Source organism: Mauremys reevesii, linkage group 3 (genome assembly GCF_016161935.1).
Source record: "Mauremys reevesii isolate NIE-2019 linkage group 3, ASM1616193v1, whole genome shotgun sequence".
Lineage (NCBI taxonomy): Eukaryota > Metazoa > Chordata > Testudines > Geoemydidae > Mauremys > Mauremys reevesii.
Genome location: NC_052625.1, coordinates 109,152,793 through 109,177,071, shown reverse-complemented (window position 1 = coordinate 109,177,071; position 24,279 = coordinate 109,152,793). Strand labels below are relative to the sequence as shown.

General features: G+C 42.1%; 2 long non-coding RNA genes across 2 annotated transcripts in view; both read right to left on the bottom strand.

Annotated features, from left to right (window-relative positions):
• LOC120402377 overlaps positions 1–15,969 on the bottom strand; it is an 81,965-nt gene extending 65,996 nt beyond the window's left edge. Inside the window, exon 1 of the long non-coding RNA XR_005597197.1 lies at positions 15,572–15,969. This is a non-coding gene — a long non-coding RNA (uncharacterized LOC120402377). The remainder of the gene's footprint in view (positions 1–15,571) is intronic.
• A 4,981-nt stretch (positions 15,970–20,950) lies between these two features.
• The window catches only part of LOC120402375, a 70,033-nt gene continuing 66,704 nt past the window's right edge, over positions 20,951–24,279 (bottom strand). Inside the window, exon 4 of the long non-coding RNA XR_005597194.1 lies at positions 20,951–21,509. This is a non-coding gene — a long non-coding RNA (uncharacterized LOC120402375). The remainder of the gene's footprint in view (positions 21,510–24,279) is intronic.

The following is a 24,279-nucleotide window of genomic DNA, read 5'->3' as shown; positions in this document are numbered from 1 at the left end:
TTAGGAAATGTCAGAATTAAGGTTTCCTGTGCAACCTTAATTCAGCCCCCTTGTGTGTATAATATTATTTTAATAGAGTTTGTTGTGTATAATTTCCAGGCAGCCATTAGGAATATGATGATAGGAAAGAAAATTTTGCATTGTGATATTAAAAATGTAGGTATGCTTCATTAAACTTTTAAAATCTTAGCAGATGCCAACTGTGCATGCCCAGAAATGGTTTTGTTTTGTTTCAATAATGTATACGACTCTTTAGCAAAGAGCTTGTTTCTCAATATGGTCTACTAATGTACAACTTGCAGGAGTTTAGAGTCAAGTTATTTTTGAGTTAGTGGTGAGAAAAAAACTTAATTTTTTTTAGTGTTTTATTTTTCTTTCATTTTCCAATAATGCAGTAACAGGTGAAGAGATTTTCCTCAGACTTTCAAATAAAATTAACTTCAGGTCTAGAGAATTATTCATAAAGTTACATGCATGTGAAAACAATAGTAATTAAAGTCTTAACAGAACCATAACTGTAGCAGTCAGTACTAGGAAACTGCAATAATAATCACTTCATCTCCAAGGCCCAAATTACGCCCTTTGATACACGGGACTGCTGTGGAAATCACTGTGAGCCAACTACAAATATCTGAGGGCAGAATTAGGCCCCAAGTCAGACACATTAAGGAACAATTTGCTGTGAATATACAATGAAATGATCTACAACTAATTCCTTCAGCCTTTCCCTATAATCTCTTTCCTCTTTTCATTACTTGCACACTTTTTAATGATTGGAAAACATTTTTGTGAGAGCACATTTGTAATTTTTCCATTATTTTTTACAAGTCACGAGACCTGACCTTTTGTCCCAGGTAGTCTAATGTCCAACAGTGCACAATGGTGTGTGACGTACAGCAAAGAGGCTCAAAGTATATGGGATACAAAACTTCATTTACCCTTTGCTTGAAATTTCTTAAAGACATTAGATTCCTGTGACATAAAACTAGTTACTAAATAACAGAGATTTAAAGATTAGCACTGGCTAGGCATCCATATCTCATCAGGACGCAGATGGGTAGCGAGTGGAGTGAGGAAGGTGATAATATATCCAGTTCAGGACTAAAGCAGTGTGAATACACAGTCTGTACTCTGAGAAAAAAAAATTAAATGTTTAGTTTTAAGTTTTTTAAACATTTTTTTAAATAAAATTGAAGTATATTTTGAAAAATTCAAACAAATTTGTTTTAAAAATGTCAAAATGAAATGTTTGCTTTTCTCAAAGATATATTTTTATTTTTTATTAAATCAACACAATTTGGTGAATTCAACACAAATTTGTGAGATGTTTTAATGTACCTGATTCTGTATATTTTGTCAAAAAGAAATGGCTGAAAAATGTCTCTCAGTTCTATTGAGCATTGAAGATGCAAGTTACATATAACAAAGCATACTATTTGTCATTCTGTCATTAGTGAGAAAATAAAGTAAACTCAGTAGTTTGGCCAATATAGATCCTCTCTGTTTTACCACTTGTGACCAAATTAGGTATGATACCTGTCTCTCCATTACAAACCATGCCTCTTTTAACCAATATCTGGCCAGCTGCTGCTGAAAATGAACCAGACATTGCTCCACCAAAGAGCTGATCCTGCACCATGGAAATTAATGGTAGTTTTGCCAATGTGTCGCCCTGGGAACAGGATCAGACCCTAAATAAATGTTAAGGAGAGATAATTTCTTCTCTAAATGTGTGTGTCTTTGGGCACAACTGTGTGTGTGTGTGTGTGTGTGTGTGTGTGTGTGTGTGTGTGTGTGTAACTACAGTTATTGTTATTTGTGGGAGCTTTGCATTCTGGGAGAAGGGGTAATAGATACCTTAAATCACAACTGACAATGTGGATTATCTCTATTGTTTAACTGATGCTGATTTTTCCCACATAGCCTATCCTATCGGATAACTGGTAGTATCCTGTAATTCTCAAGGTGTTCATTCACCAGTGTGGAGATCTCAGGCCTGGAATACATGGACCAAGGGATGATCAGGTGGAACAATGGTGCATGGTTTATAAATTTAAATCAAAATATGAGAGAACTGGGTGCAAGTGAACCTGTCAGGATAAAATTAAAATTAACTTGAATCTTTGCTCAAAACTCAAACCAAACCTTTCTGAGCATGTGTCAGCTAAGACAGCAAGAGTTCCATGGAAAAATTCCATATGCCAAAAACTGTAAAAATGTAGATTTTTTTTTAAATAATCAAAGTCTATCCAATTACACTGGAAAATTGTTTCCACTGAAAGTAGTCTTAGTCCATTTAATTAAATCACATTTATATTACAAATGAAAGTAACAGAAATAAGCAAGGACATTTCAAATGTATCTGTATACTGAATCTCAAATTGTGATACACCTACCATAGTGTGATATTTCAGAGTAACTATACAATTGATACTGACAAAATAACTTGCAGAATATAAAACTATCAAATACTCTGTGCAAAGCTACAACCTGGCGTCTCAAACTCTTTTAATTTCTGTGTAGGAAATTCAGACTCAAATGCTGTGTCAAATCCAGAAGTAGAAGGGATTGCTTTCCAGTTCCAGAAGTAGAAGGGATTACTTTCCAAATTCTCACCCAAGATGATAGAAATCCCATGAAAGAGATGATCTGTCAACAGTTTTGCTATTCAAAATATAAGATGTCATTTGGCACTGAAATCTCACAAGAGCAGCTTTGTCTGTTTTCAGTGCCATTGAACCTGAATTGTGGTCCTGATTCAGACTTACATCCAGACCACAAGCCCTGTATGAATATAATAGATCCAGATCTTGATCTGAGTACCAGCTCTTTAGCCATTTTCATAGTATAGCTGCTTGAAAATGTTTGAATTAATAAATTATTATTTTTAATGGAAAAAATAAAAATTTGTTAGACAATTTAGACAAATTAACAAATTTGTTAGACCATCTATAAAGTTGTTTGAAATTTTTCTAGATTCAAATTTTGAAAAAAAAAATTTTTTTTAATTGGGAATTCCCTCCCCTCTTCGCAGCCCACCAAAACTTCGGGAACTCTGTGAATTCTTTAAACTCTATGTGGCTGTAAGAAGGGTGTCTCCACTCTGGGATGCTCTCTCTGCACTGGGCACCTCCCTGACCCACTGATCATTTCACACAATTCAAAGCAAATACAAGTTGTCTAACAATTAATTTAAAAAAAAAAAAAGGAAAAATGGAAAAGGTTAAAGGAAAACACATCACCCTACTCCGTGGCAGGGGACATCACAAACAGTGTCTCTGGACATCAGGGTACTTCACAGTCTGTTCTTTGTAGGTCCCAGGTCTCCTTCTCAGGCCCTGGCTATGCTGCAGGGATGCTGCGGGTTGGACACTTGCAATGGTGGTGGCCACACACCTCCGGGCTTTGGGTGGTGGGAACCTTCTTCCCAGCATCAGCCCCCCATCGGATTAAGATCCCCCTCCCAGTCTGGCCTGCAAGGACCCTTGGCTGGGGGTATCTTTCTGCACTGGGCCCTTTGCCCAAGGTCCCACCTTGGCTGGCCCCAGTTGCTCACCACACCTTGCTCTGTGGCTGCAGCTTTGCTCCCAGCACAGGATCTGCTCTCTCCCTGGGCTGTCTCTGGCTCTGTGGCTGCAGCTCTGCTCCCAGCACAGGATCTGCTCTCTCCCTGGGCTGCTTCTGTGACTCTGTTCCCAACTCTGACCCGCTTCCTGAGTTGCTTTTCTGGCCCCTCTGGCACAGCTCTGCTCCCCAGCTCAGCTTGGGTCCTTGCTTTCCCCTTAGCTCAGCCCAGGGCCGGCTCCAGGCCCCAGCACGCCAAGCACGTGCTTGGGGAGGCATGCCATGGGGGGCGCTCTTCCGGTCGCCGGGAGGCGGCTCCGGTGGACCTCCCTCAGGCGTGCCTGTGGAGGGTCCGCTGGGCCAGGCACGTCTGCAGGAGGTCCACCGGAGCCACGGGACCGGCAACTGGCAGAGCGCCCTCTGCGGCGTGCCGCCGTGCTTGGGGCGGCAAAATTGCTAGAGCCGTCCCTGGCTCAGCCCCACTCTGTCTGACCCAGGCAATTCCAGATCACAGGGAGGACGGGACCCCCCTTGGCCTCCTGACTCCCTGATTAGCCTGCCCGCCCTGCCAATCAGGCTGACCTGGAGCATTGGCCTCTCCCCAATCTTTTAGTGCTAGGAGCTAGCCAACCAAAACACCCCGCACTGAATGTTAGTAAGGGGGCAACAGTCCCCTTACAAATGGCATGATCTCAAAAAGTCTTACATCCTACTAAAGCACTAGAACATACTTATATATTCCCATTATGCTACAAAAATACCTATATGCACATTTTAGCACTTTGTAGTGGAATTAAAGGTCTTTTAAGTGAACGTTTTTCATAAAGTCACTGTCTGAGGCTGTGCTTTTTAGCATAGCAGGAGATTATTTGATGGCTTCTTTAAAACATAGCAAGCTTTATGAATCAATAATTTCAATTGAAGGATTTTTCCAATATCACAGAAGGAACTTTGGATGCTTTCAGACATTAATAGGTTGGGGATTGGTTCTCCACAGTGAGGGTGCTGAGTGGTACCCTTAAAACACAAACTAAAAAGTGCTGAGCAAGACAGGGAATGCAGGGGTACCCAATCCTGGAGGAGGGACTATTCCAAAATCCACAAAACCCAACCAATGGGAGTCTTTCCACCAACTTCAGTAGATTTTGGAGACGTTCCTTAATGAGCATGGCCACTACTCTGCCTACTTGGAGAAGTAAGGCCAAAGAAGGGAGCATGTAGCTAAACGCCTCATTTTCCTGCTCACTTTGTGCCTCTGAGGAGGCTTGTCTCCATCTACACCCTGTCCTCTTTTTAGCCTATGATCTAGAGACAGTAAAAGAGAAGCTTGAAATAATTCCTAGTCATCATGGAGGATTTATGCCCAATGCTTAATCTTTCATGTATAAACGCTTAATCTCAAACACCTTGTACTCACTGCTATGCAAAGTGCAAAACTTTGCAAAATAAAGGCTTCGGACACTGCTGTGAAATGCTTACTGATTTGCTTAGTACATACTTGAAGGAGCTATGAAGCTGAAGTATCTGAAGTATTTTAATAAAGAAATATGTTGAAAATAAAATAAAATAAAATAAAAAGAACCTTTTATAGAGTTCAGAATGTTCAATTTCTTTTTCATCCATTATAGCCTAAATACTATGAGAATGGCTGTTAACATAGTATTTCCAGACTGACCAGAAATAGGAAGAATCAGAAATGTCAGGAGAAAGCTTCTTGTTGTGATTTGCAGCCTAATTTTACACCTTCGGGAGCTGTGCATAGATTACAAACTTTTGGGTGCTTGTATGAACTCAACCCAAACTCTGAATGTATTGAGTTTCACTTATCACTGGCAATAATATCTTCAGGAAAAGTCCAATGCAATTTCAAGTAAATTAGTTAAAAAAATATACTCTTCTATAAAAATATCTCAATTTCTCTTCCTATCCTAGGTGGAACAATTGTATATTGAAGGTTACATTTTGGAGATCCAGACAAAGTGCAAGAGGTAGAGTTGCTTGAATGAAAGCATAGCAGGCTGAACTCTTTGTTTATTGCTTGTCACTACTCTCAGTACCAGAGATTCTCAGAGGAGCCATCAGAACTAATGTTGAGGACCAGAGAAATTTTACTGATGGGTGACAATTTAAAATTGTCACCCAATGATTGTTAAAGTTCCCATCATACAAGTATTTTTTTCTGGACCAATGATCAGAGAGAACAGAACAGACTAGCTCTTCCACTAGTGAACTACTTGGATTCATCCAGTGGGCACTAATAAATCTATCTTCCTTAATAGCACTGAAACTGTATAGGGACCTGCAGAAGATTTGTGCTCAAACAGAGTCTTTCCACTTCTCTTATGTTACTTAACTTTGATCTTCCCATCATCAATTGATCTTCATAGCCATTTGAAATGACAGAAATGAGAGAAATTGTTTACAAAGAGGCTACTACAAACACCTACATGCTTGACAACACTCCCTGTCACATGTTAGTCAGTTGGCTCTATTGCTTGGGAATATACTGATCTTGTAATCTACGCTGGTTCTGGATAAAGGGCATTGCACGGGTAGTGTCTTTCTTGCAAAATGTGAAGGGAACAAGCTTGGAGTCAATTCTGGAAAATGTAACTCTTATCATTCAAAACCAGAGATGTTTAATGTCACTGAGCTGAGTTCTGCTTAACTGAGACAAAAGATGCCATTTTAAGGGGGTAAACTAGCAAAGGATATATCTAGTAGAAGAGATTGCCTCTTTTGACCCCTGTCTTATGCCCTAACTGCTTAGGCTAGGTCTACACTACAAAGTTTGGCTGTCATAGCTATGTCCACTAGGAGTGTCAGAAAAAAAATCATCCCTCAAGTCAGCATAGTTATGCCCGTAAAGACACACCCAGTGGAGACACAATTAGCCGACAGAAGAGTGTTTCAGTCAGTGTAGCTAACGTTATTTGTGGAGATGATATAGCTATGCTGGCAGAAGAAGAACTCCTTCTGCTGGCTTATACTCCATCTACACAAGGGGTACGTCTACACTGCATCTGGGACTGAGTCTCCCAGCCCAGTTCTATAGACTCATGCTAGTGGGGCTCACACTAAAAATAGTTGTGTAGACCAGTGGTTCTCAAACTAGGGCAGCCGCTTGTTCAGGGAAAGCCCCTGGCGGGCCAGGCCAGTTTGTTTACCAGCTGCGTCCCCAGGTTCGGCTGATCACAGCTCCCACTGGCCACGGTTCGCCGCTCCAGGCCAAGGAGGGCTACAGTAAGGGCAGCCACCACATCCCTCGGCCCACGCCGCTTCCTGCAGTCCCCATTGGCCTGGACCAGTGGCAGCCATGATAGGATGAACCTGCGGACGCAACAGGTAAACAAACCTGCCCGGCCCACCAGAGGCTTTCCCTAAACAAGCGGCGGCACTAGTTTGAGAACCGCTGGTGTAGACATTACAGAACAGGCTGGAGCTCGGGCTCTCAGGCCCACCCCCAGGCTTGAGAGCCCAAGCCACAATGTCAAAGTAATGTCTACACAGCTATTTTCAGCATGCTAGTGCAAGCCCAGATGGCACAAATCTGTGGTCCTGAGCTGGAAGGCTCATTCCAGACAGACCCTATGGGCTGTGCCAGCATAACTATACTGTCTAAGGCTCTGTAGCGTAGATGTGTCTTTAGTCTCACGTCCTCTTCCTTTAAAGTACAATGGAGTTGCATAAGCTAGCTATGTAAATCATCATAAACATTTAAAAGTCCAACCATAACCTCTATTCATCCACATTATAGAAATTATCATACAAATTGTAGCAATGGTTTTTCTTGCCCATGAAAAAACACTCACTCACTCGAGTAAGTGAGTAGCATTTTACAAGGCTGGCTGGAGTAGAGCACTGCTTATCCTGGGCTCTTTAAGTATACAGTTCTACCAGTTAAAGAAGAGTGGGCTTATTACAAGATGTCTGTTTTTAACTATCCATCCACCAAGTGCCTTGATGTTTTACTGGTTTGAACCTTCCTTACTCAGTAACTATGACAATCAGGGTCCAGACACCTCAGGAGGAGAACAGGAGTCTGAACCACAAAGAATAAGCAATTGAATCAACTGATTATACACAATACCGGTATTATTGTAGTATAAAAGTAAGGTATCATATGAAAACTTGTGACACGCGGGTCATTAATATTCATGTGTGATGTAAGTACAGTTAGCATGTAAAGAGTTATATAGCTCTTCTAGAAATACATTACAAAAATGTTTAGACCAAGCAGTCCAAGTAGAGCTGATAAACAGGTTTGTCCTGTATAAAGGAACATATAGTGGCTAGTCTTTAGGGGTCAAGCTCTGTAAGCCAGAGGCAATAGTTAATACATTTGCAGATGTGGCAAACAGAATGATCAAGCTAACAAGCAAAGGAGGAAACAGCATGGCTTGATTACAAGTAAAAGACAATGAATGTACATTTGCATCTAAGGCAAACAGAGTGATCAAATCAGCACAAAGAAGGCCCCAGCTTGCTGAAAAACAAACAGCATGACTAGAGTCTGAACCCCAGGGTGTGATTCTGACACTCTGAGGACAAAACAATGAGTTTTAGAAAACATAAAGAGAAGCAAAAAGCCATTTTGGCATCCATCTCTTAAGAGACATAAGGGGCCAGCGCTCTTGGCATCTGTGACAGATGGACCCCCAACTATGTAGGTTGAGGATGCTGAGAGCTGATGGTAGGTGAGAAATTGCCTGAGACTGGTACTGAAATCTGTTATGTTTTAGATGCTAGAAAATGTTTGTTTTGTTTTGTCTTATTTGTAACCATTTTTAGTTCCTTTTCTCTCTGCTTAGTATCACTTAAATCTTTGTTCTTTATTAAAAAACTTGTTTTATTATAAATCCATCCCAGTGCTGTTATACTAAAGGAAGGTGTGCATGCTCAGCTGAGCCAGTGGGCTGGTGTGTATTCTGTCTCTCTGGAGACAGCAGACTTGGGAATTTCTGTGGGCATGCCGGATACTGCAGAGGAATGCTCTTCTAGGGATTCATTGAATGCTACCTGCAAAGCAAAGTGAAGACAAACAGTCTCAAGGAGTTTCCTGCTGAGTCGGACATACTGGTATTATATAATATTGCCAATCCCAAATGTTTAAAAATCATGAGCCAGCCCCACCAAAAAGCATGAGATTGGCTTTAAAATCATGAGATTATTTAAAATATATTTGGTGTTCTTTTTATTTGCCTTCTGCTTTGTGAGCCTCTAGAAACTTATTTTTTCTTTAAGAATGATGGCTGAAATCATCACCCATCCACTTGGCTTTAAAGAAACCAATAATTATCATGAGACTCGTGATAAAATCATAAGAGATCACAACTTTGGGTGTGGCAGGGGGCTGAGACACAGTCTAAGTTCCAACAAAGCTCTTTCTTGCTGAGGCCGAGGGATAACAGTGGTGTACCATTCTGGGAGCCCCAAGAAAGTATCACAGTAACACCTTGCTTTCATTTTCAATAGGCATACAGCAAAGCTCAAACGAAGCCCCACTCCTTTTGGATGCAGCAAGGATTATTCATCCTGACTATGCTGTTGTGATGAGGCCAAAACAGAGATTTGCCACACTTCCAATGCAGCAATGAGGCTTTCATGTTCAAGCTGCTGCTGTTGATACTTGAAGCTGTGCCAGATGCCCCACTTCTAATTTTGGGACTAGTAATCATAGGCTATTACTTTATTACTTGAACATCACTGCAGGGCTACAGCTTCCCCTGCCTCTCCCCACCCCCAAATCCTATCAGGGATACCTCTGCTAGGTAGGCAGAACAAAGAGCTTGCAATGTCAATGAACAGCATATTTCTATTATGTGAAATGTAAACTACTCCTTGGATTTGATGCAAGCAGGAATTAGGTCATCTGATAACCTGGCAAGCTACACAAAGGACACAGAGGCATTTGTATGAGCAAACATTTATGTAATCATTTCACTTCAATCCTGAGTACCAATGGTTAGTCCTTTAATGTGCACTTTGCATAACCATCAGATAATGCCCAGCCGCTGCTCTGGTTTTTTCCCTCTTTTCTGGCTATTGTCCTCCCTTGAACATTTCCGCATTTTCATGTAACACTTACGTTGTGTAACCACTAAACAGATTGTCCTATTTTGCAAAGTGGGCTTCTCTGTAAGCTAGCAGACATCTGCTAAACTGAGCTTTTAATAAAGTCCTGTGCATCCTAGATCACCTTGGCTATTTTGATTCTTTCTCTCCCTCCCCGCCCGGCCCCTGCACAAACATTCAATATAGCAGAGTTCACAGCATAACTGTATTTTAGCTTGGGGACTTTTACTATCTTACCATTTGAATAATTTTTATCTTATGATTTCTTTGCTCTATTTCACTCCTTGTAATTCAGGCCTCCTGCGATGAGAAGTCAAACAAAATGAAAATGGGCCCCACTGGTTCTGGCAGCTGAATTCAAACAACACTCTGCAGCTTTATTGCAGCAATGCCTTTCGTGCTACTACACTAAGTAAGGTGATGTCAGTGGAATCCTTGTTCCGAGTGGTTTATTATATTGCAACCATAAAAATGTGCTTTAGGCTGAAATTGGATTTACAAGATTTCTGCCCAGGAGCATGTTTTTTTAAATTTAATTTAAATCAGATTAGCTGGGTTGGTGTGGTTTTTTGTTTTGTTTTTTAACAACAACAGAAGGAAAACAAAGATCGCATGTTGGCCTTTTTCTGGCTTGTTTTTCAGGTCTTCCAACTGCCCCCCCCCTCACCCCAGTAACAAACCAGTATCCGTTCCTACTCTTTTGTACAACCGTACAATACCATTGACTCCAGTGGGGTTGCGTGGGCATCAATGAAGGCAGAGTTTAGCTTTCTGTTCTGTGTTTTAAATGAAATCTTGAGAGAGAACTCACAAGGGTGGGACCAAGGGTTTCTAGTATGTAAAACAAAAAATGAACACAGATGATTGAATTATTCATGTTAGAAAAGTAGCTTTGATATATGTAAATGACTTTTCACAGAGGTTTTACAGAAGAAACATCCATTATGTTAATATGTAAAGTCTCATTCAATTTAATAGACTGCATTAGCTCATGTATTACCAACCATTCTAAGAGCATACAGTATTCTTTGTTAACCCATTATGTAATAAATTCTAATTTGTTTGGCATTATACACCATAACTTCTATGGAATATATACAAAACCTGGATAAAGCTGTACATTATGGAGTAACATGGTTTGTTGACACAGAAAAAACAAACAGTAGCTGGTCAACAATTTTTGTCAGAGTTTTATTTTTAAACAGAAAATGATTTTAGAATTTTTTTTAAAAAATTGTTCAAAATTCTCCTTTTTTAATTGAGTCAACACAAAATGACACATTTTTCATTTCTGTTTGAATCAAAATCAAGTTTTCATTTTGAATGTTTGTAATTAGAGTGTTTTCGTTCCATTTGAAATGTTTGGGGGGGAAATAAATTCCCATTTTTCAACCAGCCCTAAAAAACAAGAATAATGCCCCAGACTCCAACTCTAAAATGTAGCAGTTTCCTTGTATTATGTAGAGTGGTGTCGGATGGCACAGGTGATGTGGATGGTACAAGGAAAAGGATAGCATTTGTAAGGATTACTATGGCCCTCAGTATATTTAGTAGTCAAACTTTGCATAACTGAAAGCCACAACGATAACTTGCCACATGTCTCAGAGACAATAAACAGAGCAGGATGAATGGCATATCAGCCAGAGCTGGGTTGTTTGAATAGGGCAGTCTGAGTGGGCAGGTAGAGGAGCCTGCCTTCCCCCACTGACTGCTTACAGTGTAATGTGGGATTTTGACATAGAGGAATGATGTTGCTAAAAATAAAGAGGGATGGTCACAATGTTTTGCTGACTGGGCCATAGGCAGTCAGGCCAAGTGGTGAAGATGAGAGTTCAGCCTATCGGTTAGAGCTGGGTCCAGGGTTGGGAGTGTCCAGGAAATGAACCAACAGTCAGTAACAGAGGAGTAGAAGCCAAACCCCAGAGCCAGGTGTTGGTAAACCAGAGCTGTAAGCCAGAGGCAGAGCCAGGGGTCACAGCCAAAGCCAGAGGGGAGCAAGGAAAGGAAGCAGACTGGAACAACCAGGAGCAAGGAGTGGAAGCAGGGACTGGAGCAAGGGCAAGCACAGCTGCAGAGGAGGAACTCACTGAACAGCCCCTGATCGGCTGTGGGGGCCAGGCTTATAAGCAGGGCTGCTAAACCAGCAGCTAATCAGAGACTGTGGCCACACAGAGTTCTAAGGCAGTGCAGCTGGGTGCTACCTGGCAGTGCAGTTAGTCAGGGGGCAGTCCAGCAGCTGGTCTGCTCCCTGACACAATGTCATACTGTGAGTTGGGGCACACAGGGCCCAATTCAGCCTTGAAGTGACTGCAACTCCACTGGTTTCCATGGAACCACGTTTCCCACAAGCTGCTGCCTTCATGTTGAAGTTGAGGGCATCTGTGGGCTACATTTTAGGACTCCTCCTGAAGCTGCATTTGTCTCACGTGCCATTTTTTGTGTTCCCTGTTCTATTCCCAAAGATATTCTGTCCATTGTTTTGTATAGGTTTTGAGGTTTTAATACTATTAAAGAAAAAGAAAATTCAATTTTCTGAGTAACTGAATATGAATACATTGATGAAAACAAAGAAATCCCACAAAAAGAGTCATTCCGAAACCTTAACACACTCCAGTGAACCTAGCTGTTGCATGGAAGCTCAGTTCTCAGAAATGTCCAAAAAAAACCAAATCAAGATGAATGACAATGAATAAAAGATGGATAACAGGATAAATACAGGAATGATGTCAAAAGAATCTAATGAGTCTGAGGCCTGCCAAGATAAGAATATCTGAAAAGTTATTTTTATTTGCTGTGGGGTTTTAGTGTCATTAGCACATATCCACACACATGTATAACCCTGATTCTGTTTTAATCTTTTAAACTGAGCTCAAGTTTTAATATTTCCAGGTGCACAAAATGCTTAGCTCATGTACTGTCTGCAGCTGATACACATCCGGGTGTAGGAAGGAAGGAACCTTAAGACACCTGCTCTAACTACAATGCCCTGCCTCATATAGCAGTATTTCTTACACAAGGCCGGACAATACATGAGGCTGACAAGCTGGAAATAGCTAGTCAAGGTGTCTTTCTGGACATATGACAATGGTCAGTGACTAGGATTTAATGCTGGATGTTAGCAGTTTTGCTGGTGGAGACTGGCAGCTGCTCGAATTTCTACCTTCTATTGGTATTTGTAGGGTGGCATGATGGGACTAGAACATGGCAAGTTCATTCATAAAGATGTGTGCTTTAAGTAGATGTTATCCCGTGCTATTAAAGTATAACACATGCCACATATTTCTCAACGGTATTATGCTTTGCAGTCTAGTAGTCTCTCTAAGATATGACCTTTCCTATCCATCCACACAGCTAAAACTCTCATTCAGGCTCTCATCATCTCACATGTCGATTACTGCAATATCCTTCTCTCTGGCCATGACAAATGCAATCTTGCCCTGCTTGTATCCATTTGGAATGCTGTTGAAAGGATCATTTTCCTAGCCCATCACTTTAGCCATGTCACCCCTCTTGTTGTAACCCTCTAGCGGCTCCCCCTCTCTGTTGCATCAAACATAAGCTACTGGTGTTCACTTTCATGGTCTATCCACGCTCTACATATCATCTCTCATTCACTATTGAAAGGTCAACTGCCATCTCCAATCAGTCAGTGATGCCAGCCTCCATCACACATTTGTTACATTTTCAAACAAGCACCTTTATGCTTTCTCTCATGCTGCCCTGAGCTTTTGGGGGGAGCTCCCCACAAAATTCTGAAAATTTACCTCCTCCTTCAAAACCAACCTCAAAACTCTCCTTTGCTGTGATGCCTACAAAAAAAACTTGACAATGAATAAGCTGCTGGTGTGCTGAAAACCCTGTTTTCCATGCTGACCAATACAGTCTCACTGTTTCCTGGTACTCCCGTTTGCATTCTTTCTTGTCTTCTACTTGAGATTGGGACTGGGACCATCTTTTTATTTTCTGTTCGTATAGCACCATGCACAAGGTGGTCCTTGTCCATGACTAGGACTCCCAGACACTGAGGTAACCCAAAATCAAATCAATCAATCAATAATAACCATGCTTTGAAACATTCCCCTCCCTCAGTTTAAAGAGATCAATTCCCCCTCTTGGTTTCTAATAGTGATGGAAGTTATGTATGTGGAATGAGAAGAAAATCTATGAACTAGATTGTGCAGCAACCCTAGTTGGGGATGGTATAGAGGCACTGAATCCTAGACAGGCATGGTTACCCCAGGCACACAGAAGGGGACCTGCTGCATCACAGGAAGTGAAGCCTGCTTTCCCTTGTACTTCTGGCTGGCCCTGGTGGCCAGTGTGGAAGTGGGGTAGAACCATGGTAATGCTTCCTGCTGTCACTCCTTGGGGGACTACAATTCTGCTTGGCCATTGTTTGGCAGTATAAGTGTGCGTGGAAAGGATACTTTTGCTCTCCCGCTCCCTACACAAATGTGCAAGGAGCAGGTTGAATTTGGCCCTATATGTTTTGTTTTATACATCAGTAACAATTCTGGTTAGGAGATTACAAGCAGAATGTGTCCCAGGAAAATTTTAGATTAATCACTTGGCCAGTTATGTTTACATGAAAGTGAGACTAGAAGCACACCATCAAAGCACTGGTCCATCAAAAATAACCCACTGGGCCACGACCATAAAAATTAACTTTGTACTTGTCTTGCATTGGTGCCCATTTAACTAATTCAATTAACGGCACCAGCTGCAATATCCAGAAATCCTGGATTCCTCTGAAATGGATGGCTCGCATGGCAACTTTGAAAGTATGAATCCAATACCTGAATGCATTGAAAATTAGAACAATGAAACCACTGAGTTTTAGCATTTAAGGAGGTATGCACAAGTCAGAAAGATAACTGTGAGATTTTATTTGGTCTTGATGACAAAATGACAACCAAGGCATTACAGTGATTATATGCCCTTTGTTTAGTAACATCTGCATAACACATTGATGGAAATAAAAGCAACCACCTCTATCATCACATTTTTGTATGTTCCATTTTTGGTCCACTATTTCCTATCTGAAGTGCTATTGAGACAACTGCCCCCTACCACCTGCCTCAGTTTCCCTGAAAGCAGCTGGACTGTTGAGGTTCAACAGCATAGGTAAGGAAAGAAGCCCAGCCTCCGGCACCAGTGCCATATTCTCCAGGGGCTCCTTATATCCCAGTACACAGAGGAGCTCAAGGGCAGAATCTGTAATAACATAAATTGTGGGAGCCAGCAACACCAACAGCAGAGGGTAATAGAATTTCGGGACAGCCATAGTGGCTACCAGTGCAGCTCTACTGTTGTTCCTCTGCTTAGAGATGAGGGAGAAATCCTCCCATTTGACCCCAGTAGAGTCCCCTCTCCAAAACCTATTCATTTAGCCTTGGTGCCAGAAACCATGATTTGTCCTAGTGAAAATGATGATGTCACCAATATGGCTAGAGCAACTTGTAACATTTGCAAATACATCATAAAGTCATTTGTTTTCATGGCTTGACACATGTATAACCCTTATGCCAGGTATTGTTGCCAGTAAAAAGGGCCAGGTTCAATTTTCTAGAGATTCCTTCTGAAAACCTAAACAATAATAGCTCAAGCTCCCACCCAGAAAACTGGGAAATTAATAGCTACCAACCTAGACACCCTTGATAAGCAATTCTTCCCCACTTGCCAGCACTGAATCCAGGGGGTTAAAACAAAGATAACTTGATGTGGGGGTGAGGGGAACAGGACAAAAGAGGATACAACAGAATAAGCTTTGGAAAGCCAGCAATTAAGAAATTAATATCTATTAAGAACTCCTCCCACCCCCACAGTGTCTTAACAATAGTCCCAACCTCAGTCCCCCTCTGGTAGTGATGAGCGGTTAATGCATTCTAGTCACTTCCTTTCTCCCCAGCTTCCCCACTCACAGTTTGACAACCTGGGTTGGTGGAATCCAAGAGTTCTGGCAGATGAGTCTCCAGCCCTAAGGAAAGTGTAGGCTGGGCTGCTCTCCTGGTGCTACCACCTGACCCAGCTGAAGTGATTTCAGCTTTGATTGCTGAGTAGGGAGACCCACTCTGGAGTCCTTCAAATAGGCAGTTACTCGCTACTGCTTGAACACAAACCACTTCATCTCTGCTTTGTCCACCACTGTAAAACAGCCTCAGTTCAATGCTGCTGCTTCAAAGCCATCTGCTGCCTTGAAGGTCCTTTCTGGAGCTGAATCGCTAGTATATGGGTCCCTTAACAGGGTTCTTAATGCTAGAGAGGCACTTAATAGAAGGTAGGAGTCCCTTCCCCTAGCCCTGACCCAAGTGAGCCTGCCTGAAGCCTCAGTCTGGCAGACCCCTCACCTTAGGTGCACTTTGTGTAGATCCCCTGTCCTTTCATTTCCCAAAAGGGACAACAGAATGTTATTGCTCCCCAACTGAAAACTTCACTGTATTTTAACCAAAATGCCCCCAGACTGTCACAGAACTGAAATGGACCTGGCCCATTCAGTCGTTTCCCCTTACTCACCAGCAGTGGGCTCCCTCCCTTCCAGAGCCCGTCCTTCTGGAGAACTGAAGCAGCTCTGGGCCACTCTTCTCCCTCTTCCCCAACAGGTGTCAACAACGAGCTCTCTAGTCTGTCTTCAGCCACAGGTGGGCTTACACATATACCATTGGTTGGGAAATAAAGAATGGCTATTGTGCCCCTATATGTGACCTAAATAAATATAACAATGCTGGGCTGCATTCAGCGCTGCTGGCTTAAGCCAAAGTACAGGGCCGCAGCAGCAGAAAGTTTACCTGGAGGTGGTCTGTGCTAGTGCAAGGTGTCCAGAACTCTTGTTTCCTGCAGCTAGCCAGCATGGCCCAAAGGTGTGTGTGACACTAATTGGGGAGGGGAAGTGGCCAAGGTAGCCAGAGGAGTGTGTCAGTTCAGCATGTCACTTAGACTCTACCAGCAGGATTCCTGTGGGACTCCTTCCACAGCTTAAAACTGTCCTCCCCCTTAAGAACAGCCAGGGGAGGCAGTCAATGCAACCAGCACCTGCCCTTCTGGAGGGTGAACCTTCTGAGGTTTAGCTAGCACTTTCCTACAGGAGAGATTTGAAGCATAACATATAACCATGCTCTGCGACATACATCTCTGTACTTGTATCAGAGGTTTTTGATTGTGCTCTGAGGACCTGATCCTACAAACTACCCCAGGTAGTACAATGACTAATTGCATTCAAGTCAATTGGCCTAATTCTTATTTAAAATAAGGCCACTTTTACATTGCTCAGGGAAGGCAAAGAGGCCTTGATGTTGGTATAAAATTCACAGCCACTTTATGTTTCCTTTACAGTGATGGGGTGGTGTAAAAGTGCTTTGAGTAAAAATGGGAATCGGATTCACTTGTCCAAAAACATGAACATAGTTAGTATCTTTACCTAAAAGCCTAGTTATAAGGCTGTTTTTTACCATGTTCAGTTTGGGCATAGTGTATTATTTATAATACAACCAAGAGACACAGACCACAAACATCCAGTTTTTAATTCTGTGGTATGCTTACTTCACTTTCTGATCTCAATCTATGTTCATTGTTTGATTTTCAATAAATATCTCTCTTTGTTCTTTAGATAAAGTTGGCAAATCTGTGTATGATGGAGATGGAGAATAACTTGCTGCAGTAGAACAACTGAAATGCTGTGGCATTTTGTGGTTCACCCAGGCCAGTAAGGGGTTCTGTCTCCACCTACCCTGTAGCTATGGGGGCCTTTGGCTGTGAAGCTATGGTTCTCTTCTGTGACACCAGTACCTAGCTTATAAGCATAAGGTCTCATCCTAGCTATCACCAGCCTTGTTTCTCTTGACAGAGTGATACCAACAGCATTCCCTGTCCCAGGTCTCCCTAAATACATCCTCCCTGGGCTCTTAATTACCAGACACTTGGATCATCCCCCTCCGGTCTGTCACCTCCAAAGGCATGAAGCCAGCTCCCCTTCCTTCCCACAATACCAGCTCACTTTAGCATACACACCCCATGCAGTTTGCACAGCAGAGACCTGCTTGGAGTAAAAATAAACAAAAAGTTTATGTAATAGAAAAACCAGAGATTCAAAGATGTAACAGTAAGGGACCACAAACACACAAGTTATACAGAAAATAAATATAAAAACACATCCTCAGGCTTTACACTTTCATAGTAGATAAAATCCTGTTTCTAGTAAGAGTTACCTATTGCCTTAAAACAGTTCACCAGGTGTACTCCTTGGCTATAGGAGGGATCCAATGTTCACAGACAGGCTTCCATCTCTGTCCCCCAAGATCTGGATGGCCTTCAGTTTAAGATCCTTCCATTTTAAAATGATTTGCATTTTTTCTTCAGTCTCCATTGACATTCAAAGTGGGGGAAACTCCCTTCTTTCTCAGTTTCTGAAGACTGAGCTTTTCTTTTCAGTTTCAAGGTGTTCCCATTTGCTTTGATGGTTCCTCATTTTTTTTCCCAGGCTGGACAATGGCTAGGTGCTTGAAGCTGGTCTCCTCTGATTGGAGAGGTAGTCCCTTCCCTGCCTTATTGATTCACCGCTGCCCTGTTGTAACAGTGGTGGGACTTCAGAATCATTTCACAATTACAATTTTCTGCATATACACACATATATCTTCATAACAATAACCAGTATACATCTCCCTTAAAGACTATTAAGTTTGTGCATTACACGCTTTGATATACTCTTGCAGTCAAATAACATAGTACGCAACAAATTGGGCTAATTGCTTATTTTGGGAGGTTTGAACCTTCTGTTCTCCCCTTGGAGTGTCTGGACCCTGGATGTCACAAATTCCCTTTATTTATACATATTTATTATTTATTTATTTATTATTATTAAGTTATTTCCCAATCAGGATCTGGACCCCATTGTGCAAGGTGCTAGGTTACTGCATTTTATGTGACAAATCAAAGAAACCCATTGCAGAAAAGTAATAGTTATAGCTTCTAATTCAATGGGTCACATTGTTACTTTCTGTGTTAACTTTGGGTCAAGAAAGGGTCTCAGTTACACCAGTATCAACAATATGGAAAAACATCATCTTATTTATGCTGGCATAAGTAAGAACAGAATTTTGCCTGTGTACAGATAATACTATAATTTTAAATAAATTGTTCCTAGTTCCTACCTTCAGGGAAAAAAAACCCACAACCCTATGTTGTTTTGTGGGGGAGGGTGAAAGGCAGAATACTAGTGAAGCCAGTAACAATACTGTGCACCCTGATTTTTAAAATAATTCGACTATCTTTTAGTATTAGCCTAAAGGGACATTGCTTAGCTTGGCCTCAAATGTCCTCCTATCCTTTTTTATTATATTGATTTCTAAGCTCCATGTAATTTTTACAGGGACTGAGGGAAAGGGAGAAAAGAGGGACTGTTTAAAATACATATTTCCTCCTTGATTAAAAACATATCAGTGCCAGCCAGGAGTGCCACCCTAATAAGCAACTCTACAACAAAAAAAGAAATATCAGGGGGAAATAATCCATCACTAAAGAAAGATATTTTCAGAATTTCCCTATAGAAAAAAAAAGTTAGAAAACTATAGCTTTTTGTCTTGTTTTTTAATTCTAACTGCAATTATTAATTTATTTATATTACAGCAGAGCTGAGAAATCTCTATTAGCACTCATAACATTTTCTCAGCATCACTGATTCTGGTGTACACTGACTGCCGATATCAAAGGATTTCCCCCCTTACGTACAACACTGGACATTACTAAGGTGTTCTCTTTCCTCTGAAGCATATGATGCCAGAGACAAGAAACTGGATTTGATGGCCCTCTGATCTGTTCCTGTGTGACAAATTATGTGTTTCTGGAAGCAAATATGATGTCTTTCATCTTTACAATGACATAAGCTCCCAAAGGCCTACTTTGAGGATTTAAGCTATAACCATAGTATGGGCAGGAAATACATCACAATGTCATTGCTCCTAGAGTCAATGAGCGAAATCCTAGCCCCATGAAGTCAATTTCAAAACTCCCACCAATTTCAACTGGGCCAGGGTTTCTCCCATTGTGCCTGAGGCCTCTGGAAGCACTGTGCAGGTGTAACCCACACACCTTCTGGGTGTTCTGTCCCGTCTAGTGGCACCGAGACCACTTAGAGACATAAAATGAGTCTGCTCTACAGCCTTAGCTAACAGCCTGTTGCCTTTTAGCTCATGCGGTAGAGGCTCATGCACTAAGCTCCAGAGTTCCCCGGTTCGATTCTGCCTGCTGACGAACGGGGTTTGTTGGCGTTACACAAGTTACACCCTCTCACAGGATGTGGCAGGTCTGTGTTCTATATTGGCCCAGCTCATTTCAGTCAAAGGTCAGTCAATTCCTTCTCCTAACACTTTTACAGGTTCACGGATTCCAAGGCCAGAAGGGACCACTGTGATCATCTAGTTTGATCTCCTGCATAGCTTTCCCACAATAATTCCTAGCACAGCCTTAAGGTGCTTAGCCCTGCTGGCTGTGCTAGAGTATCTCAGGCCTTGTATACAAGGACTGAGATTTGTATCTGACTGCTGCAGAAAAAACAAAAACAAATGGTGAGTGGAAAGGCTTCTTTTTTCCCTCTCCCTGCCTTGAGTACAACACAAGGACTGGAATAAGTTGGTGCACAGTGTATTACATTGTGTAACATTTCAGACACATTTGAAGTCATCTGATAAGGCTACATATTAACACTTGGCTGATTTAGGTTAGCACTTGGCTACGGTGACATGTACTCTTTGCCCCACTGTATTTGTCTACTTGCTTACAAAGTATTCATTCCGAGATTGGTGACGCTAATATGGAAGGATTGGAGAGTGGATGGAAGCCAAGCCTGAGATACTGGCAGGTATCAGACAAGCAAACAAAAGGTAGCAAACAGAAAATATTGATTGGCATTTAACACAGGACTGTAATTCATTAAATCATTGTTAAAGGCCTAGGCTTTTTCATAGAAAAAGTTTTATTCTTCGCCCACATCAGCATCTTGGTTTTGTTTTAAAGCCTGTTTCCCCCCCTTGTTTTGAACCAATACATTAGTTAGAAAATCCAAGCACAAGAAATTCAGTTAATTACAAAAAAGTTCAAAATTTAAATATTATGGTTATGAAGGCCATATAAAGAAAGAGATAAACAAGACATTTTTAAAGTGGAGAAGTATATGTTCTCATTATTGCTCTTAAATGTCAATGAAAACATTGCATATAATAAAAACAGCTGTTTGTTTTATTAAAACATTCTTTCCAGTCTTCTAAATCCAAGAAACAACAATACAGGAGAAACAGAGGGAGAAACATACTTGAAACAAACATGAAACTGACCAATCTAGTTTTATTGTCCAAACTGCGTGAAAGGATAAACGTTAAAGAGACAGAATGATTGGTGACATAGATTTGTAAGAGATTCTCTTGTCGTGGGTCACTTAGTTCACCTATCCATTTTCTTGAATCACAGTGGAATTGATTTTGTGCTTCCGAAGCTATCCATGATCAATGGGTTTTTCAAGTCTCGCCTTGAATATCACCAGCAACCTTCCTTGCAGCTTGTTCAAACATCCTGGCAATGACTATAAAAGTTTTATGCAAGATTTAACCTTAATATCCTTGCAGCAATTTAAGCTCATTAGTTCTTTCCCCTTTGACTAATGAGAACAATTCCCCTTTTTATTGTATTCCCTTAACTAGTCATACAGATAGTAATGCCTATTCAGTCTTCTTTTGTCCATATATACTCTTCTAATCTTTTCTCATGCGGCAGGTATTATTTACCAATCTTTTCAGCATGCAGTATTTGCTGTTCTCCTCTGACCACTCTTCAGTTTGTGTTAAAAAGCGATGCCCAAAATTGAACACAGTGTTTCCAGTTGAGGCCTAGTCAATGCAGAGTAGAGTGGAATAAGGACCTGGACTGTTACATGTAATGCTCCTATTGCTACAATACCTACAACATTTGTCCTTTTTTTGTAACAGTATCACATTGTTAACTCACTCAGATAATCATCCACTATAAACCCCAGGTCTGTGTTTGTGGCACTTAGAGACTAGCCAGGATTTCCCGGTTCCATGGGCCAAATTGTCCCCTCTTACTTTCTCGGGTGAAAGAGACAAAAATCATGGTGGATTCCTGGCCAGGGGACACAAAATGTGGGTCAGCTGCCAATGCAGCATCATTGCACCTGTCCCCAGACACTGGGGATGGCCCTCTGTGGGATGGGAATCTATGCATGGGAACGGCAGAATGGGGGCCTGCGGACAAGTGCAGTAAGCGCATTGTTAACCCAAGAAACTACCAGGGAGGCCACTGACAAAACAATATGGCACAAGTCCTCTGCAAGACCACTTTTGGCACTATGGATCTTGCCTTTAGGGAAAGTTTTGGGACTATTGCCAACAAAAGAAGCCCTTCCTGAGCTGTGCTGACAGGGAGATGAGAGAGTTGCAGGGGGCTGGGAGCCATGGCGCAAGGAAGTAGAGTCTCTGTGTGGTTCCTTTTCTGAGGGTATGTCCACACTGGCAAGTTTCTGTGCCATAAGTTATACCACTTTTATTAAAGCGCTGGAATTAAACCACTGTTGCATGTCCACACTGTGCTCCTTGTGATGCTGGAGCACATCTACATTAGGAGCTCTTGCAACGGCAAAGACAGCAGTGCATTGTGGTAGCTATCTCACTGTGCAACTGGCCACAGAGTGCTTTGGGAAAGGTTTGCAATGCCTCATGGGGCAGGCAAAGCCTCACATGATGCAAGTTTCCCAATCCCATTGTTCCATGGGCATCCTACTACATTGCCAGCTGCTTTTCAATTGAAGTGGGGGTAAGGGGAGAGTGTGTGACAGGGTGTGTGGGGGTATGCGGGGGAAACAGTGTATTTTGGGGGACAGAGTGTGTCAGCATGCTGTCTTTAAGTTCAGACAGAAGCAGGAAGCAACCAGTCCTGAGGCAGGGGGAGGGGAAACCCCAACATCAGCCCCTGCCTCCCTCCCTGGGCTCTCTGCACATCAATCTCCCTCCCTCCACCACACCCCACCCCCCCACACACACATCCGCCTCTGTGTTCAACAGCATGAGCATTCCACATTAATGGTTTGCTTTGCATCCCAGAGCAGATCAGCACAGCATGCAACCGGCTGTCAGAAACGGTGCTTTGAACAGGGAGGTGCTCATGTCTCCAGGGCAGCTGAGTTCAAAACAAGGAGCAGAGCGGTCACTTGAGGCATTATGGGACTGCCCCGGACGCCAATTACAGTGCAGAAAGCAATCAAATGTCTACACTGGCAACAGGGCGCTGGAGCCTCTGCGCAAATAGCCTTATGACTCTTGTCAAGGTGGTTTTTTTGCCATGCTGCAACTGAGGCGTTTCTGTGCACAAAGTGGCTTGGCAGCGTGTACACATCTGCAGTTTGAGCGCAAAAAGCTGCTTTACTGCGCAGAAACTTGCCAGTGTAGACAAGCCCTAAGATTAGAACCAATCTCTGCATATTATGGAAATTCTCCTTCTCCCCAGTAGAAACACAATGATGAGAACTGCAAGATGTTTCATGTATTCTGTGTGGATTCTCCACATAAGAGACCAATCTAAGGTCAAATCTGGTCGTTCCTACATGTCCTATATGGTCGTTATGATATGAAGCTTGGAGGACCCTTTCTGAAGCAAGAAAGACAGGAACAATGTGCCTGAGGCCAATCTACACTGGCAGCACTTTGACATGGCTTCTGTGCTCGCGGCGGAGCACTAGGAGAGAGCTCTCCCAGTGCTCTAAAAAAACCCACCTCCATGAGTGGTGCGGCTCCCAGTGCTGAGGCACTGTTTACACTGGCACTTTACAGCGCTGAACCTTGCTGTGCACAGGGGGGTGTTTTTTCACCTCCCTGAGCGAGGAAGTTGCAGCGCTGTAAATTGCCAGTGTAGACAAGCCCTAAATAACCTTCAGTTAATATTGTTGTCCCTTTGCTGATCAGTAGCAGAATTCAGGCCCTTGCAGGTTGGTTTTCTGTGATGCAAAGCCAGGTATTTTCTTAGTGTAAAATTTTCTTAGTGTTTCTAAACAAACAAGTCCTATTCCCTTGAACAGGGTGGTAACAAATGGAGCAGAGGGAAATCCTTCTTGCAACAAGATCAGATCAGGCACCACTGCAGCATCTGGCCTCAGACTCTGTCCAGGTGTCTCACAAATATCTTCTGCTTAACAAACTCTGTCCTCCCTCAGCCCCTACACCTTACACCTGGGAAACCACTGCTCCCAGCTTGCTGACTGAGACCACATACTCTGGAACATAAAGTGAGCTCAGAAAGTTCCAGTGTCCCTATTCTATTCCATAGGTTCTTATGGCATGCTCGTCACCATGGTATCTGACAAAGAGGGATACTCCTACACAATACCCTTAATGACTCTTTGGGAGTGGCTAGTGCACAGCATATTAGCTCTTTTTATGAGCTGGAGGCTTATCCATAAATGGTTCTTAACGTACAAATCACTTGTACCTTTCATCACAACATTGTCATAAAAAAAATTACTAACTCTGATGGCAGATTTACAGAATCTGTTGTGCTGGAATGGTTGCAAATAGGGCAGTAGAAACACAACCTAATCCCTTCCTGATAAAAGTATAGTATCAAAGGAATGTATGCTCCATTACATTT